The sequence below is a fragment of the Megalopta genalis genome, unplaced genomic scaffold (genome assembly GCF_051020955.1).
Source record: "Megalopta genalis isolate 19385.01 unplaced genomic scaffold, iyMegGena1_principal scaffold0026, whole genome shotgun sequence".
Lineage (NCBI taxonomy): Eukaryota > Metazoa > Arthropoda > Insecta > Hymenoptera > Halictidae > Megalopta > Megalopta genalis.
The window spans coordinates 919,118-942,255 of NW_027476096.1; the positions used below are offsets into that span (position 1 = coordinate 919,118).

The 23,138-nt window shown below is 35.1% G+C and overlaps 1 protein-coding gene and 1 pseudogene across 1 annotated transcript in view; one reads left to right on the forward strand and one right to left on the reverse strand.

Annotated features, from left to right (window-relative positions):
• Positions 1–23,138, reverse strand: part of LOC143260958 (cytochrome P450 6A1-like) — a 338,865-nt gene that overhangs the window by 66,917 nt on the left and 248,810 nt on the right. The gene's annotated exons all lie outside the window — the stretch shown is intronic.
• LOC143260961 (potassium voltage-gated channel protein Shaw pseudogene) lies at positions 1,245–22,376 on the forward strand (annotated as a pseudogene).

Sequence of the window (23,138 nt, forward strand, 5' to 3'; positions counted from 1 at the left end):
ACTTTAATTACTTCTTATAGCGACAATAGTGATTGGAACTCAAAGATCACTTCAAGTTCATGTAATGTACATATTGGAACGTATTTTTACATCAGCTACACGATGCAATAAAAAAAATTATACGATTATACGCAAGAAAACATCGATGACCTTGTAAACTTCGAAAAAAATCATTTTTGCGTCATCATGATTTCTTCGAACCATTCAAATAGCATACAAAATAATTTGTATATCCCCGAAATTAGAAAAGATATTTAGGTGGCCTTATTTAGACGAAACACTCTGTATAAACGAGCCGCTAGGCTCAAATAATCGCGTCTTCCTTCCCAAATTGTCCATTTTTGTTTACAAGCTGAGAAATAATTGGAGAGAATTACTGTATATCGTGTTTGGTGTTATTTTAATCAGCAAAACGAAACATAGCATGGTTAAAGATTCATAGAAAGGAATAAAAAATAAGACAATCTTTTGGTTCGCTTGTATTAGTGTGAGTCTCATTGACGCTAATGTATACATCGTTTCACTGATTCTAACGGGAATCCTCTCCCCCACCTAACAATGGGGATAAAATTGTGCCAATTACGATAGAGATCCTTTCGCCAGTTACGAAGAGAATACTGTAGTCAAAACGTATATTAGAGATGTATTCTCCCCACGGGCTCATGCGAGTCAATCGGTCCGAGCGCGGTAGTGGGGGTAACGATCGTACTCGAGGAGCACCAGTTGCTCAGGCCTGATCCAGTAGTCTCAAATAGCTAACAATAGCACGGATAAAGACTATTGGGAACTGAAAAGAATGGCTCTCATCGAGAAACTAAACGACGCGATGAGAGAGCAAGGGGAATCGGCCGCCCGGCCCACCGAATCCTTTCCACTTTTCAGATTTAGGGTCATTATTGACTAAGCTACACGCTGAACAGAAGACGTGATTAGATGGGACAGGCGACCGATTCCCCTTGCCCTTCCCGTTGCTTACGTGGCCAATAATGGCCAGAATTTGAAAAAGTAAAAGAGATTAGGTTGAGCGTGCCACCGATTTCCCTTGCCCCTCGCGTCGTTTAGTTTGCGAGCAGAGGCCATTCTTTTCAGTTCCCAACAGTAATAGTAGACAGAGTCGATGTCACGGGCTATCTCGTGAACACGCCCCTGATCGCCCGTACTTTGTAAGCAATTTCAACTAATAAACAGAAACGAAGAGAGAATCTGTCCGATGCCCGTCCATTCTACACGCATAATCGAATGTCCGCAATGTTTCACAGGTGATCAGCATAGTCTCAGTTCTCTTCATCTGCATCTCGATCGTCTCGTTCTGCCTGAAGACGCATCCGGACATGCGAGTGCCAGTAATCGTGAACCGGACGGTGACCAGTGGCAACACCACCTCCTGGGCAGTGGACAAAACGCACACGAACGCTCACGACTTCTTTTTCTACATCGAGTGTATGTGCAACGCCTGGTTTACTATCGAGTTCCTAATACGTATTACTGCGAGCCCGAACCGATTCATCTTCATCAAGAGCTGGGTGAACCTGATCGACTTGGTCGCGACGTTCAGCTTTTATCTCGATCTGACCCTGCAGCGGTTCGCCTCTCACCTGGAGAACGCGGACATCCTCGAGTTCTTGAGCATCATACGTATCATGAGATTGTTCAAGCTGACTCGTCACTCGTCTGGCCTGAAGATCTTGATACAGACATTCCGCGCCTCGGCTAAGGAGCTCACGCTCCTCGTCTTCTTCCTGGTCCTCGGAATCGTGATATTCGCCAGTCTAGTTTATTACGCCGAACGGATCCAGTACAACCCGAAGAACGACTTCAAGAGCATACCGCTGGGTCTGTGGTGGGCTCTGGTCACGATGACCACCGTCGGTTACGGGGACATGGTGCCGAAAACCTACCTCGGGATGTTCATTGGCGCGCTCTGCGCCCTGGCCGGTGTACTCACGATCGCCCTGCCGGTGCCCGTGATCGTCAGCAACTTTGCGATGTATTACAGCCACACGCAGGCGCGAGCCAAGCTACCAAAGAAGAGACGCCGCGTACTTCCGGTCGAGCAGCCAAGAGTCAGAACTCCGGGCGTGCCAGGCATGGTCGGAGGAGCAGGGACCGCCGGTCCATCTGGCTGCCTACAACCACATATGCCACCGGGTGGACCAGCCTTGGGTGCCGGTGCTCTATCTTCTGGCCTTGGCGCGACACCTGGAGTCGGCTGCACCGGAGGCCAGGGGCCACTGAACAGACGGATGAACGCCATCAAGACCAATCATCCCAAAGATGTTACGTTCGCCACGAAAGCTGGTAAGTTCTCTCAATGATCGTCGTTCATTTCCTTCTGTCCTAAACTCTTTCATAATCTACAGCTAAATCCGGTATATCGTGTCTCTGGGCTTTGTATAGGGTGTATACAAATGATAAGTCACCGGTGCGTATAGGAAAATAAGTTACGCAAGGAGTGAGATAGATGACGCATGCGCCGGGAGTCCAGCACAGCGGCGTGCGGCGTTTATCGCGCGAACACTATAATTCTTAGTTTAATCGTAGTTCAGAATTATAATGTTTACCCGGTAGACGCGTCATGCCGCGAGACTCCCCCGCATGCGTCGCCTGCCTCCATTCCTTTCGTAACTTATTTTCCTGTGTACACTGGTCACGACTACCAAAGCGTGACCGCAAAATTTGACCTTGAAAAACAAAATCATTGCTTATTGTAACGTTTAGAACTCATTGAGAGGAACAGAAATCTGAAAGGAACCATGGGTCTTGAGTCAATCCTTTACGTAAGTAAAGTATTGAAAGTATAGGTTAAAAAGAAGAATAATTAATAATAATAATTTTTCATTTGAGGCTCCATTTTCTAGAAAAATTAGGTTCAAAGAATAAGACTATTGAATAGGAATCAAATGATGCGTCTGACCATGACATACCAAATCTACTTTTGATCACATTACAAACCACGCGAACTTGATGCATCTTCCAACTCAGTTTTCGCGAAAACGAAGCCTTAAATGAAAAAATGTTACTCTTTTACCTGGGCTTATTTTTGCATGTAGAATCATTACCCGGCTGATTGTACCACGATTGTGGGTGTGACGGTCGTGACATATAATTTTTATGTTGTTTTTAACATCGTATTTTTAATGTAAAGGGTTGTCTTGAGAACCATGATTGCTTTCAGACATTTGTTCCTTCCTGAGTGGTATACGTTGCAAAACAAAAAATTTGACCCCCTAACCTTAATTTTAAGTTCAAGGACAATTTTGCGGTCCATTTTTTTAGTAGATTTTCATCGATTCAGAGGTTTAGAGTCACGCTACGGTGGTCGTGACATATAATTTTCACGCGCCATGTACATCAAAAGTTCGACCATTTTACTACTGGTAATTTCACATGTTTTGTTTCACTTAAATCAGGCCTAGACAACTTGTGCTCACAGATCATGCAACGCTCGAGCAATTACCCTCACTACCACGCTCGAATCGGTCGATTCGTACGATCAGTGAGGAGAATGCGAGCTTTAAGTGTAACGAGGATGTATTCCCCTCATGGGCTCGAGCAAAATTTACCGACCCAAGTGGGAGTAATGACTCTAAGATTCGCTTCCTACGCGAGCACTAATTGCCCAGGCTTGACTTAACGCCAAACCTACCTAGCAGTAATAGTAACTGGAGTGCGTTGCCTCATAAAAATGAGACGATTGTAACGAATAATGTTCTCATGAATGTGCATCTAAAGTTTGTAGAATTGTTTCTTTGTTGAATTATGAAATAAGGAAACGGTTATTCTGACTGTGGTAGGTTTAGTGTTAAATGATGGTTTGAAGTCTCTGTAGTTATAGTAGCGAAAGCATGAAATGAAAATGCCACTTACAATTAGATTTACAATTACAGAAACGAACTTTCACTCGTACGTGTAGTTAATTACGTGTGAAGAAACAACCTTATCAAAGGAAAATTCCCTTCCTGAATGAGTAATTTTATATTTTCAACACACACATTATTGTTAAAAATATAAATTCTCTACCTCGTAACAATCAGAATGAGTGTCACTATACCAATTAAACAGTGTGTCCCATTTAAATCGACCCAATCAAATATCTTCGAAACCGTTGATAATATTAAAAAATATTTCAAACGAAATTTGAATGGTTTTAGGGGGCAGGTAATCTGACATGAGCATTTTTCTAGCTGGACGCGTGTAAGTCATATGAAGATCAACTTTTTCTTTAAATGGAATCATATATTTTTGAATGCATTATTTGATACAGCTTATCATTCTCTTCACGAAAATACTATGGTAAAAAAAATCATTGGTTTAGAACATATTCTAATTTTAGTATCATATTTAGAGACCAAGCAAATCTTTGCAATCGAGCTGAAAGTTATATTTTTTAACACTAACTTTAGATACGTCACTGGTAGCACTGTGCATAATTGAAGAGAATGACGAGCTGAATCGACTAATATAATAAAAAATGTGTGATTCCATTTACACAAATTAAGTTGACCTTCACATGTCCTCCATGCGTCCATCTAGAAAAATCTTATCTATATCAGATTACGAACCCCCATAAAACCACTCAACTTTCGTTTGAAACATTTGTTAGTATCAACGGTTTCGAAAATATTTGATTGGGTTCCAGTTAACACCTGTTACTCCTAGAGAGGGCTAATTCCTGACATGATTTGAAGTAACTTTTTCCTCAGCAAACATGTTCTTCGTGGATTCATTAACGAGTTATTAATAAAAAGCACGGACCAATCAGAGAGCGCGTATGACTTGCGCCACGCTTTGGCGGTCAATGCCGCTGGAACGTGTCAGCCATACTCTCCTTCTGATTGGACCGTATTTTTCATTAATAACTCGTTAACGAAGCCACAAACAACATTTTCGCAAAAGAAAAAGTTATTTTAAATTACCTCAGAAGTCACCCCTTTCCGGGGTGTAACAAAAGTTCTGAATCTCTAGGTAGGTCGATAGGTGAACCAGAAATCGTATTACAACCAGCGATGGTGTATTTCTACGTAAAAAAGGAAGACGATATTTTGGTGTAATATTTTTTCATTTGGCGTCACATTTTTGAGAAAATCGACGGTAAAGTTTGTTCAATTAGTAAACGATTTAGTGCAGTTTGCTTATCGTGTATTCAATTGCCGTGGCTATCTCTGTCCGAGACAGTGTTTGCAGTCTAACCCCTTAATTTAATGTAACATGATAATTGTACAAACCCGTGTTAGAGGAAACAAATAACTAGCCTACCAAACAGTGTTAAGTTCGAGTAATTGAAGAAATTACATTATTTTGTAAATAACAATGAGGGAGATATATTTACAAAAACCATCGATAGAATCTACCAAACGTAATATACAGAATTTTACAGAAAGGGACAATCAATGTTCGAGATATTAAAAGCATATATCATAAAATATTAGTACGTCACATTTGTTAGGAAGACACCTAGGTGTAAGACACCCTTTATAGTACTTGTTTTTGAAAAATACTTTTCAGGGGATTTAATTATTAACAAACTTAGAAATTCTATATACAGTGGATGTAGAAAGTATTCGTACATCTTTTAAAACGGAATAACATTTTTATAATTGAGCCAAGCGATCTAATTTTGGGGGGAATTTGAGCGGGATTAGTTTACTAGACAACGGCTAAAAAATTGTTTGCAAAAATTGCAATTGATTGGCTTTGTAAAAGAACTAAAAAATGCTGTTTTTTTCAATTTTTTATGTGAGCCCATAACGAAAATTTAAAACATGCACTTTGTAAATCTCGGTAACTTAAATGCATGCTGAAACTTTCATCGAAATCCGTTGACCTCGATAGAAGCTGTAAGCAATTAAAGATCGCGAAAATCGCAATTTTTCCATTTCGAAAGGTGTACGAATACTTTCTACATCCACTGTACAAGAATTGATTGTGGATTACTTGGTATTAAAGTAAGCGTTTATTTCACAAGAAAGTGTTTTTTCAAGAGATAAAAGTGTATTTTCAATAAAATTTAATACTTGATAAAAAAGACTCGGATAACAGATAGCTTATAATCTGTTTAATGTAATAGAATTTAACACAAAATTAAAATTAATTAAAAGAAATTTATGCAAATTCCCATTTTCATGATTCAAGGTAAGAGACATTTTCATTTAGCTAAATAAACAATTTCTTACTTGCGAAATTAATATGAAAACGCTATTAATTATAGTTCGTGCACAAATAAGTTGATTTATTATTAATTTAATATCATTTTGCAAACATCTTGAGATCAGTTTTTTCAACTACAATTTTTAAAAAAGAATAACTTTTTATAAGTTGAACCAAATGGCTTGAATTTTTTAAGATATTAGGGAGACTAACATACCGCGCAATGTCTCGTAAATAACGTGTTACAGACAATGAAAGATGTCAAAATCTTTAGATTGCTTATAGTTATTAGTCGAAAATCAGAGAAAACTGTGAGTTTCGTTGTATTTAATTGTTTTTAGCTTATAACAAGGTCAAACGATAAAATGTTCAGCATGCATATATGTATTATTGTAAGCTCGGATAAAAAAGTTATCTTTTGCAACGTTTCTATGTCTTCATTGTCATTTCAGCTACAGTAATTTCTATCATATTGTCCTTCAGCTTGGAAATCAAAATGAACAACTATAAAAGCAAGTCGCGAGGCTCGAATAATCGTATCTCCCCTTCCAAAGTTGTCAATTTTCGTTTCGGAGCTGGGAGACAATATAAGAGAAATTACTGTAGTTGCAATTTTCACAAAAACTTTTGTACTCCTGGGTAGTAAACTAACATGAGAACCTTACAGTAGTGGAAATAGTTTTTGAAACGGTAATAGATACAAATTATAGTACATACCTAGTATAAAAAAAACCCTAATAGGTTTTATCACAACAAGCCTCCGATTTTGAGTGTATTATGATTTAAAGTTGTGGATAAGTCGACAGTGCGGTTGACTAGAAAGATGTAGGTAGTAGGTTCGAATCCAACTGTTGTTACTATTTCTCTTTATTTTTTCGGAACCTTTTTAGGTGCACACAAAACTTTAAATAAAAATATTTCAAAATCGAAGACCCATTGTGAAGAAACGTATTACGGTTTTTTGATACTAGTTATGTACTATAACTTGTATCTACTACCCTTGTAAGTATTCCTTCTAACATCTAAAAAAAAATTCCAGCCATTTGGTCACAATTTTGAAGAAATTATTCCTTTCTAAAAGATGCCCTAATATATTAGTAAGCAACTGTATGCAGTTCTGTAGATTTCATGTTAAATCTGATAAAAGAATGAATACAAATGCACTTATAGACGTCGGAAAAACGTGCACTTTGTCAATAGTTGACTGCATCGTATCATGGCACGACGAAAATATCATTTAACTATTAAAAATTCAAAAATGTGGTGATAAAAGTTTGGAAACACTGCGCATCCAGCAGCGTCTACAAATGTATAGCCCTGACGCAACAAGAAGGCACCTTTGTGTTTACATTCCCCCTCTTACTACTAGCTACGGCAGTGAATCAACCTAGTAAGAGGGGAAATGTAAACACAAAGGTACCTTGTTGTTGCGTGAGGACAAGATGATAATGTTCAGTAATGATAGAGAAATTACTAATTTTTATATATAAATTGTTGGACTTAAGTTTGTCCGAAAAATTTTCGAACTGAAATTACAATAGAATGATGACAGCTTTCAATAACACATTAATAAATTTTATAAAACATGCATGGTGTTAAAGCCACTATGCTGTGGTTTTGATATACAGGGTGTTCAGCAACAAGTACGATATACAGGGTGTCCCAAGATTATGGCATCTCTGAAAAATTAGAGATTCCTGAGGTCATTCGAAGCAACTTCTTCCTTTACACAAATTTTCTCCGAGACATCGTTAACGAATTATTAATGATAAACACTGATCAATTAGAGGCGAGCTCAGCTGACGCGAGGCGGACCAGCCGCGAATCCCGGATTCGCTTACTGACTCGGCCATTTAGAGCCAGACGAGCTCGTCCCTCATTGGTCATTGTTTTTCGTTAATAACTCGTAAACGAAGCCGCGGATTGCATTTGCGCTAAGGGAAAAGTTACTTCAAATCATCTCAGGAACCCCTTATTTCCCGGAAATACCATAATTTTAGGACACTCTGTATATCAAGTGGTGATTTTACATGTTTAAATAAGACAAAAATCAAATGTAGCGAGATTACAACTTTGGCTTCGTTCTGAAATTACTTCCAACCAAAACTACATCTGAATTATGGTAATCCGCCAACAGCGGTGCACGCAAGTCGATTCAGTAAAGGTATTTGACAAGTTAATTCTCCACTATTACAAAAATCCAATTTATTGCATAAAAACTTTAATATGTGAAGAATTCACCTTTTTCAAATCTGTAACACAAAAAAGGTTCTGGTAGCCGAAAATTTTGAGAATTATAGAATTATATCCACAAGTAGAACAATATTTAATTTGTGATTAAAAAATTTAAAAGGTATAGCCGGTTGAGATGGTAAAAAGTGGTTTTGAGCCGAATTAAATGGCTGATGTGTCATTCGATAGTGCACAAATAAAAATCGTTTCGGTTACATATTTAACTCAAATATCTATCGTGACCACGGATGTAGTTGTAGGTTATCTTCAGTTCAACGGTTTTCGATCGGTTTTTCCTGATCAAATACGTGCAAAAATTTTGAAAAAAATCTGTCATATCACGAATGTTGGTGTGCATTTTTGAGTATTTTCCATATTTTTAAGTTGATAATCATAATTGTGAAATATAAAATAAGCAATTTTAGTCCCAGATTTCTTGTAAAAGCAGTTACGGCACTCGGAACAGATTACCTTAATAACAAAATGTTATCAAAATAATGACTTGAGAATTTTTCAGATTTTTTAATTTTGTGCACCAAATTTAAATAGAAATAAAAACCAATTTTTTGACATTTTTCGCCCAGAAAAAGCAACTTGTACTGAAACTATTCTTTTTATTTCTCATTCCGTTAAGATATTACATGACATTAAATATTTTACGATGTTAAACAATATAAATGTCTAAAGAGCAAAAAATCGCATTTAGCAATTAGTCGAAAGTACTAACACTAATGCCAACAGCGCTATTGCGTAGGTTGAATGGTTCCTGAATTTAATGACTTTTTGATTTTCCTTTTCTTCACATGCCCTATTGAATAATATTACTAGTTAGCTTTTATATTAATTAATACGTTTGTAGAAATAATGATTCAAAAATACTTATTGCCATAAATACCGGCGGATTGAAGAAAAGTCTTATGTAAAGTTGTCCTCAAACTTCATCATTATTTTCTTCAACCACTGATGTTATTTGGTCTTAATTAACTGTTTTTGACAATACTGACGCGGATTGTAAAATTTTAGCTTGATATCTTGCGTGAGAAAGATAATATATAGGGAGTCCGAAAAGTTACGCAAAGTCGGGAAATGTGCACCGTGTATTTTTCTCGGACTTGCAACATAAGTGTTATAAAATTTATTTTACAACATAAAACCAATTTTTTCTGAATAAAAGCAATATTTTATAAATCTTGATTTTGATAGAAACAAATGTTCTTGAAAACAAATGTTCACTTTTACCAAAAAATAGAAACACATAAATCCATCTATAATAACATCGAAAAATGATCTATTTGTCTTTTCGAAACGTTAATTAAAATAAATTCTACATTCAGAATGCGGATAATTTTTTATTAATCAATGTAATACCACTCGGCTCGTTAAATTTATAATGTATCATCAATTCAGTTATGTCAATAATAAGAACAACGATGACAGCAAACAAACAATAACAATCGATTTTCAACGTTTGTATTTTTGGTCATCTAGTAAACGCAGCTTTTCTCGTTGATTCAGAGTACACACCTCCATTATAAAACAATAAATTGTATTTCCACACTTTCCACGCTTCGCTCTCGTCGTTGATCCGATCGTATATTGGTTTACCACAACTTCTCGGCTCAATTTATGCTATCTTAATGTTGGAGATAAAAAGTACATGTAACGGTTTTCACCTTTTCAATATAAACGATGGCCGATAAGAAAGAAGTACGTGTCGAATATTTTTCCGATAACTACCTCTCACAGAAATATCGTCAAAATTGGTGTTGCAAGACACAATGTAGGTATATTCACCCTTGAGAATAGTATTTTACAAGCCTGTAAGATAAAATGTGAAACTTTCTTAGTTAATATTACGATTATGGAACGCACCATTTTGACACGTCCCACATCTTTTCAATCACAATTATTGAAAATATAAAGATACTTTTATAGGGGGAATCTACTCGATTTTGTTTCACTGGAGATATATTGTAATAAAAATCGCTAAAAATCTGAACAAATACATCGTCCCACATCTTTTCAGTCACAATTATTGAAAATATAAAGATACTTTTATAGGGGGAATCTACTCGATTTTGTTTTATTGGAGATACATTGTAATAAAAATCGCTAAAAATCTGAACAAATACATCGTTGTAATTTTTAAGAAGCCACACGATGTAGCTGCCTTTAATACTCCGTAAACCTGATATTAAATCATAACTATTGAACTACCAAATCAATAATAAAAATCTTTTGAGAGATTACAGTAGAAACGTAAGAGTATCTAATAGAAGTTACTATTTATTTTGCAATTGTTTTTATCAAATTTAAAGATTTTGTATACAGTTTTAAAATTGTGTTTTAATTAATTTAAAATTCCAATTGTCCTCCAGCTTGTCAACAGAAATGAACAATTTCGGAAGAGGAAATACGATTATTCAAGCCCCGCGGCTCGTTTTTGTACTTGCTGATTGTCAACGACTATAAAAATGATCGTATTTCCTCTTTCCAAATTGTCCATCTTTATTTAGAAGTTAAGAGACAATTGAAGAGAATTTACTGTACACCTAAGGCATTAGTCTTTTAGTCAAAAATATTTAGCGTCATTTATAAAATAACGAAATACGATTACGTTTGAAAATAAAATGAAATCGTTAACGTTTTTAATCATTAACACAAATGACTCATAGATTCCCGTTATTCGATTACTTCCAAATCTTGCAGATTTTCTCACCAAGTGTCATAATTTAGGGGTCGAAAATTAGACAAAATCGTAAATCGAAAAATAAGTTCCATTCGAATGTAGAATCACCACTCAGCCGTTTGTATCATAATTTGGGAGATATCTTGCATAGTTTTGACAAGTGAAACCGACGGTTTTCACACTTCAATTAAACACTCATTATTTAATGTAACTGTGAAACGTCGTTAATAAGAAACAATGATTAATAATAACATAAAATACATGTTGCTAATTCATTACGTTCGTCGATTACATATACATATGTAGAACAAATAGATAGTTCTGTCATTTGCAAAATATTATATACAATAAAAATTTGTTGCACATATGACTTGTTTTAATAAGATATGATAGATAATACAATAACAGGAAATATGAAGAACGCGTGTCATCAGTTCCTTACTCGCTAGATCATGCAAAAGCATGTTGAAAAAATGTACAATTCAGTGTTCTATTTACAAAAGCAGAAAGGTATAAATATCGACAATTTTTCAAAATGCAGAAAGTGTCTGAATATATTCGTCAGTCATTGTACGTTATTGATTGTAACATAAATGATTCATACTCTGCTATCAGAAACATATTATGTTTCATAATTTTGTATTCATTTGTAAGTATTTATTTAATACCAATGCAGTTTTGTACTTGTTGAAAAAATTGTTAATCACAATTTGCTCATTGAATAATGTACTTTCATTTAATACATTCTTCTGGTTAACTATTGGGATTAACTTAAACATCGGTTAGTAGAGACGAATTTATGAACCACTCTGTATTTCTTAAACAAGTACTTAAAGTCATTTTGAATGTTTTGTTTCAAAATAATTTATTGTTTACATAGATGCTTTTTTTAGGGTCTAGAAATAGATAATTAAACGTACAGACAAATTCTAATTTAATTTCAGTTCAAATATTTCGTGATAAACCTGTTCGCAATAAAATATTATAACTATTCAATAAATCTTTTTATAAACGCAAAAGATTTTTGTCTTTCGGTAACCAGTGGGCAAGGCATATAAATTTGTATGCATTGAATGCGAATCTGAAAGTTGTTTTTCGTCATCACCCATCATTTTCGTAGAGTTTTGGCAAAAGTAAAATTTTCAGGCTCAACAACTTTGTTAGCTCTGACTGTAAAAACTACACGAATGTAATTCCTATACACGAGGATTCTGTACATTCGCCTATAATGTAGCGGTTTACTTTTTAATAATATTGTAAACATTTAAACATCTTTAAACAATGTTTCAATATTTAAAAATGCTGTTAATGTTCTCGCCAATGTTATCGAACATTTTTCAATTTAGTTTGAAAATAAAATATCTGAATCACAGTCTGACTACGTCAAAGTTATACAGAATTACAATTAAATTAATCATGGAAATATAATTACATTGTAATTCAATTACATTAATTACGAATTGTAGTGTAATAAATAAATAAATTAAATTATTATTACTAATTACAATGTTATTATTATTTATTCGACACGTTGTATCGAATAATAATTAATAAATAATTAAACGATTTTTAATAAGCAACAATTGAAATTGTTCTCACAAAGAAAAACTAATTTTTATTATTATAAATATATTTTATTTAGTTCCATATAAATAATAAATAATTATTTTTATCTCTCATTTAAACTTCCAAATAACAAATAATTTGGTATTTAAGTAATCACTTAAATGATGCCCAGCACTGAATATCCCGATAATAAAAGTTCTAGTATAAACACGAAACAAGGGTAGAAAAAAGCATGTACAGTTGCCTACAATAGTGTCCGTGCACCTTTTAAAACACAATAACTTTTTTAAAATTGGACCAAGTGACTCGAACTTTCTTCTAGATGATAGAGGGAGTAGTATACTAAACGATGACTAAAATGCTGTTTTTTAATTTTGTTCTTATGTACTTGAAATGTCAAAAAAAGATGAAAACTCTCGCTTTTTAACTTTTTAGAGATCTTCGAGAGAGTAGATCTTGGTAACTTATATGTATGCTGAAAATTTCAGCGAAATCGGTTAACGTTGTTATCAGTTACAACAAATTAAAGATGGCAAACCGATTTCGACCACATTTGCAACACACATTTAAGTTACCGAGATCTACGAAAGGCATTTTCTAAATTTTTCTTATATGCTTAGATAAAAAATTTGAAAAACGGGAGTTCTTTATTTCTCTTTTTGTCATTCTAAATAATAACAAAATTTTAAAAAGTATTTTTAGTCATTGTCTAGTAGACTAGTTCCTCCATAATCTAAAAGAAAATTCAAGATATTAGGCCCAGTCTTATAAAAAAATTATTACATTTCGAAAGGTACACGAACATTTTTGTGGGACACTGTACAAAAGATAGCGTCACGTACGAATGACGACGAGGAGCAGAAAATACGCAGATGGAAAATACAAAAAATGAGTACACGAAAGAAAAACATAAAAATACATCTCACGTCTTCAAAGTTCTGGGCTGTAATTTGAAGAACTGCGTTTCAATTACATTTTACTCCAATTACACTCGTGATTAAAATAATTAATAATTTAATTAACTGAAAACTTTGAATTACGTAACTGAATTACAATGTAGTTGAATTACTATGTGATTCAATTACGTAATTGAATTACAGTGTAATTGAATTAGCACAACTCTGCAGTACAGCATTTTTCTCTAGAAACCGTAAACAAAAATTAGGGTACAGGTTTTATTTGCATCACTATCAGACGGTGTGGTTCGATTATGCATCAGATTCTTAATTCCCAAAATAAACTGAAAAATGTCCGAGAAAAATTGAAGACTCTATTCGTGGATTAGTGTGCTGAAATATTAGAAAAGTATATACAGTGGGCCACAAAAGTGTTCGTACACCTTTTAAAACGCAATAACTTTTTTAAAACTGAACTAATTCACTCGAATTTTTTTTAAATGATAGAGGGACTAGTCTACTAGACGTTGATTGAAATGTTCCTTTTCTTAATATTGGTATTACTTGGAATGACAAAAAAATTTTAAACACGTCTTTCGTAGATCTCAGTAACTTATATGCATATTGAAAATTTTATCGAAATCGGTTCACGTTGTTATGAGTTTCATCACGATTTTGATCAAAAACTATAAGAAATCTGCAATTTTTTAAATCCTTCAACGCCTGTCGCTCGACCGATTTCGATCAAATTTTGAGCACGCATATAAATTACTGAGATTTACAAAAGGCATTTTTTTAAATTTTCGTTGAAATAAAAGGTACAAATAAAAAAGTTAAAAAACGGGTTTTTGATTTTTTCTTTTCATTTCAAGTAATAGCAAAATTTAAAAAAAAGCTTTTTAGTCATCGTCTAGTAGACTAGTCCCTCTATCATCTAAAAAAAAATGCAGGTCATTTGGTTCAGTTTTGAGAAAGTTATTGCGTTTTTAAAGGAGTACGAACACTTTTATGGCCCACTGTACGTATATAAAGTGACCCGCAAAGTTTCGAAACAGGTAATAACTTTTTTAAAGAATCAAATGACTTGAATTCGTCTTAGTTATTAGAGAGGGACTAGTTGACTACAATATTTAAAACATTTTTGCAACCATTGCAATTAGTTGAAATTACAAAAATAGATGAAAGGTCAAAATCGTTTGGCGTTGTTATGAACTAAAATCAATTAAAGGTTGCAAAAATCACTGTTTTCCACGTTTTTGGACCATTTCGACCGATAGCTGTAATAAAACAATATTGTCAGAATTTTTATCTTTTTCTCGTAATTTCAAATACTTACGAATACTTTTTACACGAATTGTAAGAATCATTAGTACAGCTATTACGGCTAAAGCAGAACAAACGGTTAAATTTGAAAATTGGACTTAAAAACTTAAGACTCTAAAAAACTGAGGACGATGCAAAAGGACGATATTTTCCTACTGATTACAAAAACAAAAAAGCAGTGTCTCTAAGAAAAGCAGTAACTCACTTCGAATGCCGAAGCCCAAATCGAAGATACCGAGATAAAATGAAAGTACCTATTATGGAACGCTTTTCAGGAGATTGAAGATTATCATCGATTTTATTACAACTTAAAAGTGTTATCGTTTAATATTCGTTTTACTGTTCGGCAGATTGACGTTTCTAGATAATGGAATGAATGGACTGCGGAAGTTTATGCAAAATTTATATGTCGAAATATGCAAAACATATGCAAAATTAATATAGAATATATTCAGGAATATGAAATATAGATGCTGAAACCACAATAACTATATGCAAATTGTATTATTATCTGCACTATTTTTGTTACTTACTATTGTTACTACTACTACTGTACTTGCTACTATTTATCGTAATTTGCATCACAATGTGTTACGAATTTTTTTCTCTATTCTAGTCATTTAATTACTGACAATTATCAGATAAGATTAATTTAATGTTCTTTCAACATCACAGGATGTGATAGAGAAGCATACATCTGCTTTTTTCAATATCGTGCTGATACATCATCTAGACTTGCAGTCGTTTCATCACTTAAGATGTTACTAAATTTGAAAATATTACAAATCCAAGATTTATTTTTGGGAGATGTTTATATTTTTCATTTACTTTTTCTCTACAAGAAGTGAACTTGGTATAGCATAGTAATCAAATTTGAAACTACGTGAATTGAATCATTTAACTTTCATGTGTTCGAGTCTAATTTCATTATAGCATCTGGTCAAATGCTGAAGTTCAAGCCCCAATGAAAGCCAAGTCGTCAAGAAGATTTTCATCCTTGAAAATATCTTGTGTTGCTCTAATACTGAGTTAGGAATTTAAAAAATAGTGTTTTTGGGAGATTTCTTTCTCAAAATTTTTAATAAAGTGCTTTTCTTTTTTCAGCCGATGTTCCTTTATTTGAAAAATCAGGCTTTGTATTACTAAATGTACTTTTTTCATTTAAAAGTATGCAAAAATGTGTAAGTTATGGCAGCTCTCATGAGTGCTTTCCGAAAAAAAACATACTTCGCGGTGATCACCTTCATTCGGTTATCTGAAATCATGTGTACGAAAAATATTTCTTTAGTTGATAGTATAAAGTCCTTGAACGAGAGAAGGATTTTTCGAAATATTGATTTTCGACAAGATGGCACGCGCTCAAAGTGAAAGTTTTAATTTTTTATGAAAAATAGATATTTTTTAGACTATAAAAACCAAAATACTAAACAGAAAACAAATCCTCCGTTTAAGGACAAGTTTTTTGTATGTAAAAAAGGCTGCAAAAATTTCGTCCAAATCGATGCAGTACTTTTTGATACATCGTGACCACCGATATTAAAAATACAGTTTCGAGAAAAACGTGTTTAAAGTTTAACTTATGTTTATTATTCACTCATATTATTCAATCACATGGAATATCCAGGCTCATATTGGTCATCTTTTGCTGAAACACTAGCCTCCAAAACATTTATCTATTGTTGACAAATACAAGTCCACATGTATTGTCGGTTGGACATTTTATTTCTCCGTCACATACCTTACACTCCGCAAGCGTTGAAATTATTGCAATAGCTGTAACAAAACTGATCATTCGATAAATGAAAACTTAATTATCTCGTATAGAATTAAAGGCTCAGTTAATCTTAATTATCTGAATGAAACAATATGAAAGATAGTTACTTCTTTGGTAGTATGAATATGTCTTGCGTAAAACATTGCCGCCTCTAATCATGTTCCCAATTTGTTAGAATCTGATCAACCGAATATATATGAAATATGCAGAGATAAGACATGTACAGAGTGTCATGAATTGATAGTACAACCGGATAGTGGCTGATTCTACGTTAAAAGAAGATGTGTCAAGTTCGCGTGGCTTGTAGTATGACGGGAAGTAGAATCGCCACTTGATTCCTATTCAATAGTATTATTTTTTCAGCCTAAGTTTTTTCGAGAAAACGAAGCTGTGAATAAAACAAATTTAGTCTTTATTATCACTTATTTTTTCAAATAGAATCAACGCCTATCAGGTTGTACCACCAATTACACGACACCCTGTATATTGAAAAAATATGTAATACACAAAACATGTGCAATATGCAAAAATACTCTAATGATAAAACAAACTGTCCAAGTCACATAAATTTTTCTCTTTCGTATAAACATATGCATTTGCATAAACATCTGCAGTCTATTAATGAACTACAAAATACAACCCCTGACAAATAGTATTCTTTTAAAACGCAATACATTTTTTCAAACTGGTCTAAGTGACTTGAATCCTTCTTTAAGTGTTAAAGGTGACTAATTCACGATACAACGACTAGCATACTCTTTCTTAAATCTGCCATTACTTGAAATGACAACAAAAGATAAAACAACACTCGTTTATTAACTTCTTCATCTGAACCATGCGTTTTATACATCCCTGTAACTTATATACAAATTGAAAATTTCATTGAAATCGGTTGATGCATAGTCAAGTTACAACCACTGAAAATTAAAAAATTACCTGTTTTTGGTTTAAGTTCGTAAAGAACTGCGATTTTCACAATTTTCAATTGTTTGTAGCTCATAACAACGTCAACCAATTTCGATGAAATTTTCAATATGCATATAAGTTACCTAGATCTACGAAACTCGTTTTTTAAATTTTCGTTCCAGGTACAAATAAAAAACAAGTGTTTCTTATTTTTTTGTCTCATTCCAAACAATGCCAAAATTAACAAGAAGTATTTTATTCATTGCACATTAAACTAGTCTCTTGAACATTTAAAAGAAATTCAAATCATTTAGTGAAGTTTTAAAGAGGTTATTGCATTTTAAAAGGTGATCGAATACTTTTTTCCAAGGGTTATATTTATTTTATATGCATAAAAAATAATACGAATAAAATAATAAAGTGTGAGCATATACCTATTATGGTATAGTGTTTTCATACGATGTCCCTGTATTTCATATTCAATGACCCTAATCGGGAACGCTCTTTTGAAATATCTGTTCCAATTTAAAGACATTGAGTATGAAACACGGATGCCAACTGTTCCATAAATGAAAAATGAAAAAATTGAAGTACACAACGTGGAACAGTATGTTCATGCTTAAAACCACCTCTATTCGAATAAATATATTTTTTATAGTTGATTGTTACCTAATTATATTTGCGTACGTGAATTTATAAAAGAGAAATATTCAAAAACATGAGTAGAATTTGTACATCCACTTTCGTATGTCTTATCTATTTTTTATTGTATTATTTGTGCTACTGTTTCAAATAGGGGTCACAATTGAGCGTTGTTTCACAACAGGTACTATAACCTTACCACCTAGTGTTTCATCCAATGAAAATAAGTCAGAAAATAAAAGTGTAAGATCTGTATACTTGACTATCTTAAAATGTTCATAACAGAACGTAGTTTGCAAAACTATATTCAATTTTAACTAAATAATAAATAATAAATAAATCAATTTGTTATTAAAATTAAGACTAAAAATGTACCATTGGAGTACTTGCACTATTTCAAACACGAGTCCCTTGGAAGCTATTTGTTTTTTTAATTAGATTTTTACAGGGTGCGTTTAGTATTATAAGATCTTCGAACTGCAAAAAAGGTTTTTATGAAATAATCTAAATTTATCCTAATTTTGTATCTTTAACTTTTTTCATCTTTGATACGAGTTTTAAAAAAGGTACTAAAAGATACCCCCATGAAATTTTATACATTGATTGGTGGCATATTAAACTTTAAATTCGTGTTGCTTTAATTAATTCATATTTGTCCAAAATGGAGAAATGTGTCCAATTTTATTCTTATGAATTATGTATTTAGAATTACAATTGTTTAAAAATTTACAATCTTTGAATCATGCATTAAAAAAGGTTCCCAAAGGTATCTTTTTATGATTTTGTATCATATTAATTTAGGACACGTTATATTTGATATTACAGTGGACCTTCAGTGCATAAATATGCACAAATGTTAAATATAGTAGAGATTTATTTTGACGTTTAGACGCTCAATATACATCATTTTCAATTGTTTATACGATATCCGCCAAAGTCCCGATTCCTCGACGCTTTCAATCGTAAAAAAGCAGTTAAAGTTCATTTCCCACTGTACTTGTACACATTCTACTTATTACACTTATAGTATTCTGTAATAGTAGTTTTGTTACTTTACCATAATTTTTTCGTTAAAATGGAAGAATACTTTTTATTTAATAAAAAGACATCTCGAATTTTTTTAAGCGAAATGGCATTTTTGTATTTAACAATAAATTCACCTTCGCATTTTATTTAAAAAAAAGTATTACGATACATCACTCGAAAATTAAGAGTTTGATAGTTTTAACTTTTTTTCCCGAACGCTGGTATACTAGAAACAATGTGGCGACCTACCTAACGCGTTTGATTCGGTTCAGAAAATGTTTCCGAGGTCCGAAATCTTCAACAGCTTCTCAATAGACAGGCTCTTTAGGTTATTTAACACTGAGAAAAAGGAGCTCGAGCTGAGAGAGGTTAACCTCTTTGAAACGCGTGCCAATTTAGTAGCAATTGTCGCCCGAGCAGAAGTGTCTCTAGTGTCTTTGTTTTTCCTTTTCTTCTTGTACCGTGGGTTCCAGAGGAGGACCGGAGGAACTGTAACCTGCGGACTAACGGGACCAAGACAGCCGGAGGTTTGGGTTAAAGCTGGAACCAAGACTACTCTCCACTGCCGAGGCGCATTCGACCGGGCCGTTGGGACGACCAAGTCGAAATGAGATAGGGCGAGAGAATCGGGACGGAGGGGAAAGATTGCCGGAGGAGCAAGCTGAAGACGGGTATCAAGATTGCACGGTCTATAAGGGAATATTAGATCGCTGCGGATGAAATGTCGGATTTTTACCGCGACGAATTGCGTCGCTTTTTACGACGACGCCACGGGAATTACTAGAACTATTCTTTCTTCCTTTCTTCCCTTCTTTCACTCTTTCTTCCTCTCTGTCTGTCTCTCTCTTTCTCTCTCTCTCTCTCTTTCTCTCTCTCTCTCTTTCTCTCTCTCTCTCTCTCTCTCTCTCTCTCTCTCTCCTTCCTCCTCTTTCATACAGTCGAGCACTCGTGGCGAGAACACATTTCCGCCATGAGGTGTCGTCTAACCGGAGTACGCTCAAAACTTTCTACTTCGAATGTAACAAGAAATGTCCAAGCATTTAATGGAAACCGAATTTGTTTCTGTCTACAGCACCAGCGCGTTTTTACGTTGGGCAATCGAGGTTATGTCCGGATAGCACGGGTCCTCTAACTGTCGGTTCAGTACGAATTCTCGTTCACAGATGCCGAAAGTGACGCCGGCAATATTTTAACCAGAGACGGGACTGCCTCCTTGAGCTTTCACGCTTTCCAAGCTAACGCGATTTTCAACGAGCGAAGTCGCTTAATCCGTTTCATCGAAGTTACTTTACCCGCGTTCTCGAATAAGATACAGGCGAATTTTTCACGGCCATTTCTGCGGTGGACAATTTACACGAATTCGTCGAGTAGCCGGCCACTCCGTATTGAACAGAGCGGATGTGTATGTTATTCGATTGAGTTAGCGGTAGAGTGGTTTAAAGTTATACGAAATCCGTACGGTTAAATTTACATCGCACAGTCTTCACGCAGCACAGCGTTTCGAGCTCGGACACACAATGATAGAGGTTGGATTCATTGAAACGAAAAGGGATAAACGCGCATCGATAGGCTGCCGCGACTGGGAAAGCAAACGCGCAAGGAAAAAAATTTTATTTCCAGTAATTGTCGTCGTGCTTTTATAATTACAGCACCACTATATATCTGAGATTCTTCTGATTAAAATGAGTCCAAACACGACGGCAATCGAACGTCGTTTATCAAAAAGCTTATTATTATAAATTGCTTATTAATTAATTCGAGGAGGGCGTAATTTAATCCGATATACATGGTGTTTGAGCTCATTTTAATCAGAAAAATCCCAGCTATTCATCGATGTTACGATAACAAACGCAAGGCAAACTAAAAATGACAATTTGCCAAACCACGATCGTCGTTGCTCTTACATTGTCGTGCCGTACTCGAGTCATTTTTTGCTAGGACAAAATGTTCCGCACGCGAGAATTTCCACGCTGGTTCCCGACACGATGTAAATTTAACCGTGCGCCACTGTATAGTCTGGATCGCGCGCGGCAGGGGTCCATCGCAGCGAATGAGCCACATTAGTATCTGTCTCCGCGAGCGAACGTACCTTTCTACGTTTCACGAGCGAAAGACAGAAAGGGATCTCCCGTAGACCGGAGCTGCCTGATTTCAAAAGAACGCCGTTTCGTAGTTTCTTTGTGACAGAGGATGACGAGCGTGAGGAGGAATAAGATAATGGAAGTCGAATACTTTCGTTGGGGGATATTCCCGAGCCATCGCGAAGAAAACGGGAAAGCGAGATGGAAAGAGGCTTCTATGACATCTGACGGAGGGAAAATTCGCAATATCTACGTACCACGTATAATCCATATCACGAATGTAATAGATTTAGGGCAAGGAAATCCGCGTGCTCCGATCGATCAAGACTCGTGAGCGAACGTGAAATAAACGTAACCGTATTTCTCGTGACGAATTGTTATGCGCATCCTGCAAGAGGAACGACGCGTAGTAAATCCGAAGCAATTAGCGGTAGCAATTAATCGGTGCTCTTAATTGAAGGAACGCTCAGGCTCGGCAATTCTGCGAAACGGGAAAAAAGAATCTCGCGTAGAACCTGCGATCCCCGGCGAACCGTGAAAACGACCGAATCAGCGGAGAAGCTTAATAAGCGAGCTCCGCGCGCACAAAAGGTCCGACATTTCGTATGCACCGATCAAACAATATTCAGGGATTTCTCGCGATCCAGCGTCAGGCTGTATCTCTTTCATTTTTTTCACCAGTCACTGTTCCAGTACCCTCGATCCCTCCAACGCTTGTTCCCGGATCCGTCTTTCTCCCGGTAAACAGGAAACATTCGCTCGCCTCGCTCGCCGGAGACGGAATACTTCACAGTTCACCCCTTGCACTACGATTTCTTTCACGTTCGTTACCACTTATGCAGCTTTTAACAGTTTCACTGTCATGCAAACCATCCCGGAAATTGCATAAAACGAAAGCATTTTATTTAATCAGATTAAAATGCTTTGTACTCGCGCGCGCGGGGATAACTAACTTTACATTTATCGAATAAGGCGTATTCAATTTTTCGTTTTTAAATAGACAAAATAAGAGAATACAAAAATGTAATATGTTATATTCGATAAATGTAAAGTTAATTATCCCCGGAAATAAATTTTTAAACCTGAACGTATAATTGCGTCACTTATACTTCGTTCAATGAGAACTGACATAAAATATAAACAGCTGCACGCGAGCGATGCAATTTTCGGGCCTTTTTACACGAGGTTACCCTGCGTGCAAGGGCCCTCGATGAGGATCTCCTAAATTTCGTCCCTGTGCATTGTTGTCCAACAGTCGATCGCTTGAACACGTTCTGTTTACATTTTGTGCCAGTCTTGTTGAACGTTGTATACATATGTGTCTGACATAGCAGTCAAAGTGTTTGCTTCCTTGATAAAATTTTTATTCCTTACGTGACTAAATTCACTTTCATTCATAAACTATCATAATAGAAGAATCAAATTTTGTTTCGATTCAGAAGGAACAAATAACATCCACATTCGATGGCTTATGTATGAAATCTTCGTCACTGGTTTAACTCATTGTTATAGTGCAAGGAGTTGAATATATCCGCCCCTATAGATCGATAGTGTATACAAAAGAATACATGCAGCTTCTTCTCTCGCTCGGCAGAACTCTCGTCCTCCAGCAACGCGCGACGGTAAACGGTGAGTGCCCGTGCAACTTACGCTCGATGTAAAATATTTTGGCTGGTGCGATTGATGCCGCAGATTTTCTCGGCTGCGTGCCCATTTGTTTAACAACCTATCGGACGACAAGTTTTATCGCACACGATATCGTTAACTTGGATTTTAAAAATCTGTTACGCAGGATGTTTCGCTTGAAACAAATCACCTACATATCTTCTCCAATTGTGATGTTACAAAAAATTATC